The following is an 8,304-nucleotide window of genomic DNA, read 5'->3' as shown; positions in this document are numbered from 1 at the left end:
AAACAACAGAAACATCATTCATATATAAATGAATATATTTGAATGATTATTTTTTTTAAACATTGTTTTACTTGTTGATTATTGTAGTATTATTTAATATTGTAAGTTCACAATAAAAATCATTTAGTCTGATCAGTAATCCTATTGTGCCAACCCATAAAATAACTTTTATTTGTATATGTTTATACCAACATAACGTTAATGTTATATATTTCTCATTATATCTAATGTTTTTTTCTTTTTTTTTTTTTTAGTTTAATCATCAAAAATTTCCTGAATATTTGATTCAAACATGAAGCATAAGACAGTAGACACATTTGATGTTAAATGAAAAGATTATACCTTGACCATGTATATTCCTAATGTCCATCAAGAAATTTGAACATACCGAGAGGTAATTACTCAATACACAAACCTATGATTGCTATATGCCAAATGAGACATAATTTCTAGTATTAAATTATATTTTTAACAAACTTATTAATCTGTTGCTAGTGCAATACCTATAACTATTAAATTATCCAATATCCTTTTAAGGTTTAAACTCGTTTGTCACACTAACAATTGAGGATAGTTAAATCTACAATTCAGCTATCAAAATCTACAGTTATTAAGTTTTTAAAAATGTTTAGACACTATATGTATTATTTACATCAATGTTATTTTTTTATTGTAATATCATTTCATATTCATTGTACTTTATTATTTATTAAATTTGATCATTTGATCTAGTGCATCATTTATCAATAACTTAAAAATTATTTATTTTAGTAAAGAATTGCTTTAGTTTTATATATTCTTATGTTATTTCACAAGTACCTATCAACTTCTCTTGAATAAATTCTCCATTTAGTCTATAAAGAATTGGTGTATTATTATATATAATTATGCTATAACCCGTGAAAGAGTAGATTTAAAATGTTGATGGATTTAAACCATAGTTCTGCTGCAATATTAAAAGGTCTATAATATTCCAATTTAAACAACAGAAACATCATTCATATATAAATGAATATATTTGAATGATTATTTTTTTTAAACATTGTTTTACTTGTTGATTATTGTAGTATTATTTAATATTGTAAGTTCACAATAAAAATCATTTAGTCTGATCAGTAATCCTATTGTGCCAACCCATAAAATAACTTTTATTTGTATATGTTTATACCAACATAACGTTAATGTTATATATTTCTCATTATATCTAATGTTTTTTTCTTTTTTTTTTTTTAGTTTAATCATCAAAAAATTCCTGAATATTTGATTCAAGCATGAAGCATCTGACAGTAGAAACATTTGATGTTAAATGAAAAGAATATACCTTGACCATGTATATTCCTAATGTCCATCAAGAAATTTGAACATACCGAGAGGTAATTACTCAATACACAAACCTATGATTGCTATATGCCAAATGAGACATAATTTCTAGTATTAAATTATAATTTTAACAAACTTATTAATCTGTTGCTAGTGCAATGCCTATGACTATTAAATTATCCAATATCCTTTTAAGGTTTAAACTCTTTTGTCACACTAACAATTGAGGATAGTTAAATCTACAATTCAGCCATCAAAATCTATAGTTATTAAGCTTTTAAAAATGTATAGACACTAGATGTATTATTTACATCAATGTTATTTTTTTATTGTAATATCATTACATATTCATTGTACTTTATTATTTATTAAATTTGATCATTTGATCTAGTGTATCATTGTATCAATAACTTAAAAATTTTTTATTTTAGTAAAGAATTGGTTTAGTTTTATATATTCTTATGTTATTTCACAAGTACCTATCAACTTCTCTTGAATAAATTCTCCATTTAGTCAATAAAGAATTGGTGTATTATTATATATAATTATGCTATAACCCGTGAAAGAGTAGATTTAAAATGTTGATGGATTTAAACCATAGTTCTGCTGCAATATTAAAAGGTCTATAATATTCCAATTTAAACAACAGAAACATCATTCATATATAAATGAATATATTTGAATGATTATTTTTTTTAAACATTGTTTTACTTGTTGATTATTGTAGTATTATTTAATATTGTAAGTTCACAATAAAAATCATTTAGTCTGATCAGTAATCCTATTGTGCCAACCCATAAAATAACTTTTATTTGTATATGTTTATACCAACATAACGTTAATGTTATATATTTCTCATTATATCTAATGTTTTTTTCTTTTTTTTTTTTTAGTTTAATCATCAAAAAATTCCTGAATATTTGATTCAAGCATGAAGCATCTGACAGTAGAAACATTTGATGTTAAATGAAAAGAATATACCTTGACCATGTATATTCCTAATGTCCATCAAGAAATTTGAACATACCGAGAGGTAATTACTCAATACACAAACCTATGATTGCTATATGCCAAATGAGACATAATTTCTAGTATTAAATTATATTTTTAGCAAACTTATTAATCTGTTGCTAGTGCAATACCTATGACTATTAAATTATCCAATATCCTTTTAAGGTTTAAACTCTTTTGTCATACTAACAATTGAGGATAGTTAAATCTACAATTCAGCCATCAAAATCTATAGTTATTAAGCTTTTAAAAATGTATAGACACTATAGATGTATTATTTACATCAATGTTATTTTTTTATTGTAATATCATTACATATTCATTGTACTTTATTATTTATTAAATTTGATCATTTGATCTAGTGTATCATTGTATCAATAACTTAAAAATTTTTTATTTTAGTAAAGAATTGGTTTAGTTTTATATATTCTTATGTTATTTCACAAGTACCTATCAACTTCTCTTGAATAAATTCTCCATTTAGTCAATAAAGAATTGGTGTATTATTATATATAATTATGCTATAACCCGTGAAAGAGAAGATTTAAAATGTTGATGGATTTTAACCATAGTTCTGCTGCAATATTAAAAGGTCTATAATATTCCAATTTAAACAACAGAAACATCATTCATATATAAATTAATATATTTGAATGCTTATTTTTTTTAAACATTGTTTTACTTGTTGATTATTGTAGTATTATTTAATATTGTAAGTTCACAATAAAAATCATTTAGTCTGATCAGTAATCCTATTGTGCCTACCCATAAAATAACTTTTATTTGTATATGTTTATAGCAACATAACGTTAATGTTATATATATCTCATTATATCTAATGTTTTTTTCTTTTTTTTTTTTTTAGTTTAATCATCAAAAATTTCCTAAATATTTGATTCAAACATGAAGCATCAGACAGTAGACACATTTGATGTTAAATGAAAAGAATATACCTTGACCATGTATATTCCTAATGTCCATCAAGAAATTTGAACATACCGAGAGGTAATTACTCAATACACAAACCTATGATTGCTATATGCCAAATAAGACATAATTTCTAGTATTAAATTATAATTTTAACAAACTTATTAATCTGTTGCTAGTGCAATGCCTATAACTATTAAATTATCCAATATCCTTTTAAGGTTTAAACTCGTTTGTCACACTAACAATTGAGGATAGTTAAATCTACAATTCAGCTATCAAAATCTACAGTTATTAAGTTTTTAAAAATGTTTAGACACTATATGTATTATTTACATCAATGTTATTTTTTCATTGTAATATCATTTCATATTCATTGTACTTTATTATTTATTAAATTTGATCATTTGATCTAGTGCATCATTTATCAATAACTTAAAAATTATTTATTTTAGTAAAGAATTGCTTTAGTTTTATATATTCTTATGTTATTTCACAAGTACCTATCAACTTCTCTTGAATAAATTCTCCATTTAGTCAATAAAGAATTGGTGTATTATTATATATAATTATGCTATAACCCGTGAAAGAGTAGATTTAAAATGTTGATGGATTTAAACCATAGTTCTGCTGCAATATTAAAAGGTCTATAATATTCCAATTTAAACAACAGAAACATCATTCATATATAAATGAATATATTTGAATGATTATTTTTTTTAAACATTGTTTTACTTGTTGATTATTGTAGTATTATTTAATATTGTAAGTTCACAATAAAAATCATTTAGTCTGATCAGTAATCCTATTGTGCCAACCCATAAAATAACTTTTATTTGTATATGTTTATAGCAACATAACGTTAATGTTATATATTTCTCATTATATCTAATGTTTTTTTCTTTTTTTTTTTTTAGTTTAATCATCAAAAAATTCCTGAATATTTGATTCAAACATGAAGCATAAGACAGTAGACACATTTGATGTTAAATGAAAAGATTATACCTTGACCATGTATATTCCTAATGTCCATCAAGAAATTTGAACATACCGAGAGGTAATTACTCAATACACAAACCTATGATTGCTATATGCCAAATGAGACATAATTTCTAGTATTAAATTATATTTTTAACAAACTTATTAATCTGTTGCTAGTGCAATACCTATAACTATTAAATTATCCAATATCCTTTTAAGGTTTAAACTCGTTTGTCACACTAACAATTGAGGATAGTTAAATCTACAATTCAGCTATCAAAATCTACAGTTATTAAGTTTTTAAAAATGTTTAGACACTATATGTATTATTTACATCAATGTTATTTTTTTATTGTAATATCATTTCATATTCATTGTACTTTATTATTTATTAAATTTGATCATTTGATCTAGTGCATCATTTATCAATAACTTAAAAATTATTTATTTTAGTAAAGAATTGCTTTAGTTTTATATATTCTTATGTTATTTCACAAGTACCTATCAACTTCTCTTGAATAAATTCTCCATTTAGTCTATAAAGAATTGGTGTATTATTATATATAATTATGCTATAACCCGTGAAAGAGTAGATTTAAAATGTTGATGGATTTAAACCATAGTTCTGCTGCAATATTAAAAGGTCTATAATATTCCAATTTAAACAACAGAAACATCATTCATATATAAATGAATATATTTGAATGATTATTTTTTTTAAACATTGTTTTACTTGTTGATTATTGTAGTATTATTTAATATTGTAAGTTCACAATAAAAATCATTTAGTCTGATCAGTAATCCTATTGTGCCAACCCATAAAATAACTTTTATTTGTATATGTTTATACCAACATAACGTTAATGTTATATATTTCTCATTATATCTAATGTTTTTTCTTTTTTTTTTTTTTAGTTTAATCATCAAAAATTTCCTGAATATTTGATTCAAACATGAAGCATAAGACAGTAGACACATTTGATGTTAAATGAAAAGATTATACCTTGACCATGTATATTCCTAATGTCCATCAAGAAATTTGAACATACCGAGAGGTAATTACTCAATACACAAACCTATGATTGCTATATGCCAAATGAGACATAATTTCTAGTATTAAATTATATTTTTAACAAACTTATTAATCTGTTGCTAGTGCAATACCTATAACTATTAAATTATCCAATATCCTTTTAAGGTTTAAACTCGTTTGTCACACTAACAATTGAGGATAGTTAAATCTACAATTCAGCTATCAAAATCTACAGTTATTAAGTTTTTAAAAATGTTTAGACACTATATGTATTATTTACATCAATGTTATTTTTTTATTGTAATATCATTTCATATTCATTGTACTTTATTATTTATTAAATTTGATCATTTGATCTAGTGCATCATTTATCAATAACTTAAAAATTATTTATTTTAGTAAAAAATTGCTTTAGTTTTATATATTCTTATGTTATTTCACAAGTACCTATCAACTTCTCTTGAATAAATTCTCCATTTAGTCAATAAAGAATTGGTGTATTATTATATATAATTATGCTATAACCCGTGAAAGTGAAGATTTAAAATGATGATGGATTTTAACCATAGTTCTGCTGCAATTTTTAAAAGGTCTATAATATTCCAATTTAAACAACAGAAACATCATTCATATATAAATGAATATATTTGAATGATTATTTGTTTTTAAACATTGTTTTACTTGTTGATTATTGTAGTATTATTTAATATTGTAAGTTCACAATAAAAATCATTTAGTCTGATCAGTAATCCTATTGTGCCAACCCATAAAATAACTTTTATTTGTATATGTTTATACCAACATAACGTTAATGTTATATATTTCTCATTATATCTAATGTTTTTTTCTTTTTTTTTTTTTTAGTTTAATCATCAAAAATTTCCTGAATATTTGATTCAAACATGAAGCATAAGACAGTAGACACATTTGATGTTAAATGAAAAGATTATACCTTGACCATGTATATTCCTAATGTCCATCAAGAAATTTGAACATACCGAGAGGTAATTACTCAATACACAAACCTATGATTGCTATATGCCAAATGAGACATAATTTCTAGTATTAAATTATATTTTTAACAAACTTATTAATCTGTTGCTAGTGCAATACCTATAACTATTAAATTATCCAATATCCTTTTAAGGTTTAAACTCGTTTGTCACACTAACAATTGAGGATAGTTAAATCTACAATTCAGCTATCAAAATCTACAGTTATTAAGTTTTTAAAAATGTTTAGACACTATATGTATTATTTACATCAATGTTATTTTTTTATTGTAATATCATTTCATATTCATTGTACTTTATTATTTATTAAATTTGATCATTTGATCTAGTGCATCATTTATCAATAACTTAAAAATTATTTATTTTAGTAAAAAATTGCTTTAGTTTTATATATTCTTATGTTATTTCACAAGTACCTATCAACTTCTCTTGAATAAATTCTCCATTTAGTCAATAAAGAATTGGTGTATTATTATATATAATTATGCTATAACCCGTGAAAGTGAAGATTTAAAATGATGATGGATTTTAACCATAGTTCTGCTGCAATTTTTAAAAGGTCTATAATATTCCAATTTAAACAACAGAAACATCATTCATATATAAATGAATATATTTGAATGATTATTTGTTTTTAAACATTGTTTTACTTGTTGATTATTGTAGTATTATTTAATATTGTAAGTTCACAATAAAAATCATTTAGTCTGATCAGTAATCCTATTGTGCCAACCCATAAAATAACTTTTATTTGTATATGTTTATACCAACATAACGTTAATGTTATATATTTCTCATTATATCTAATGTTTTTTTCTTTTTTTTTTTTTTAGTTTAATCATCAAAAATTTCCTGAATATTTGATTCAAACATGAAGCATAAGACAGTAGACACATTTGATGTTAAATGAAAAGATTATACCTTGACCATGTATATTCCTAATGTCCATCAAGAAATTTGAACATACCGAGAGGTAATTACTCAATACACAAACCTATGATTGCTATATGCCAAATGAGACATAATTTCTAGTATTAAATTATATTTTTAACAAACTTATTAATCTGTTGCTAGTGCAATACCTATAACTATTAAATTATCCAATATCCTTTTAAGGTTTAAACTCGTTTGTCACACTAACAATTGAGGATAGTTAAATCTACAATTCAGCTATCAAAATCTACAGTTATTAAGTTTTTAAAAATGTTTAGACACTATATGTATTATTTACATCAATGTTATTTTTTTATTGTAATATCATTTCATATTCATTGTACTTTATTATTTATTAAATTTGATCATTTGATCTAGTGCATCATTTATCAATAACTTAAAAATTATTTATTTTAGTAAAGAATTGCTTTAGTTTTATATATTCTTATGTTATTTCACAAGTACCTATCAACTTCTCTTGAATAAATTCTCCATTTAGTCAATAAAGAATTGGTGTATTATTATATATAATTATGCTATAACCCGTGAAAGTGAAGATTTAAAATGATGATGGATTTTAACCATAGTTCTGCTGCAATTTTTAAAAGGTCTATAATATTCCAATTTAAACAACAGAAACATCATTCATATATAAATGAATATATTTGAATGATTATTTTTTTTTAAACATTGTTTTACTTGTTGATTATTGTAGTATTATTTAATATTGTAAGTTCACAATAAAAATCATTTAGTCTGATCAGTAATCCTATTGTGCCAACCCATAAAATAACTTTTATTTGTATATGTTTATACCAACATAACGTTAATGTTATATATTTCTCATTATATCTAATGTTTTTTTCTTTTTTTTTTTTTTTAGTTTAATCATCAAAAATTTCCTGAATATTTGATTCAAACATGAAGCATAAGACAGTAGACACATTTGATGTTAAATGAAAAGATTATACCTTGACCATGTATATTCCTAATGTCCATCAAGAAATTTGAACATACCGAGAGGTAATTACTCAATACACAAACCTATGATTGCTATATGCCAAATGAGACATAATTTCTAGTATT

Source organism: Diuraphis noxia, unplaced genomic scaffold, assembly GCF_037042655.1.
Source record: "Diuraphis noxia isolate RWA-SAM2 unplaced genomic scaffold, SU_Dnox_SAM2 contig0001, whole genome shotgun sequence".
NCBI classification, from domain to species: domain Eukaryota; kingdom Metazoa; phylum Arthropoda; class Insecta; order Hemiptera; family Aphididae; genus Diuraphis; species Diuraphis noxia.
This window is presented reverse-complemented; position numbering follows the sequence as displayed.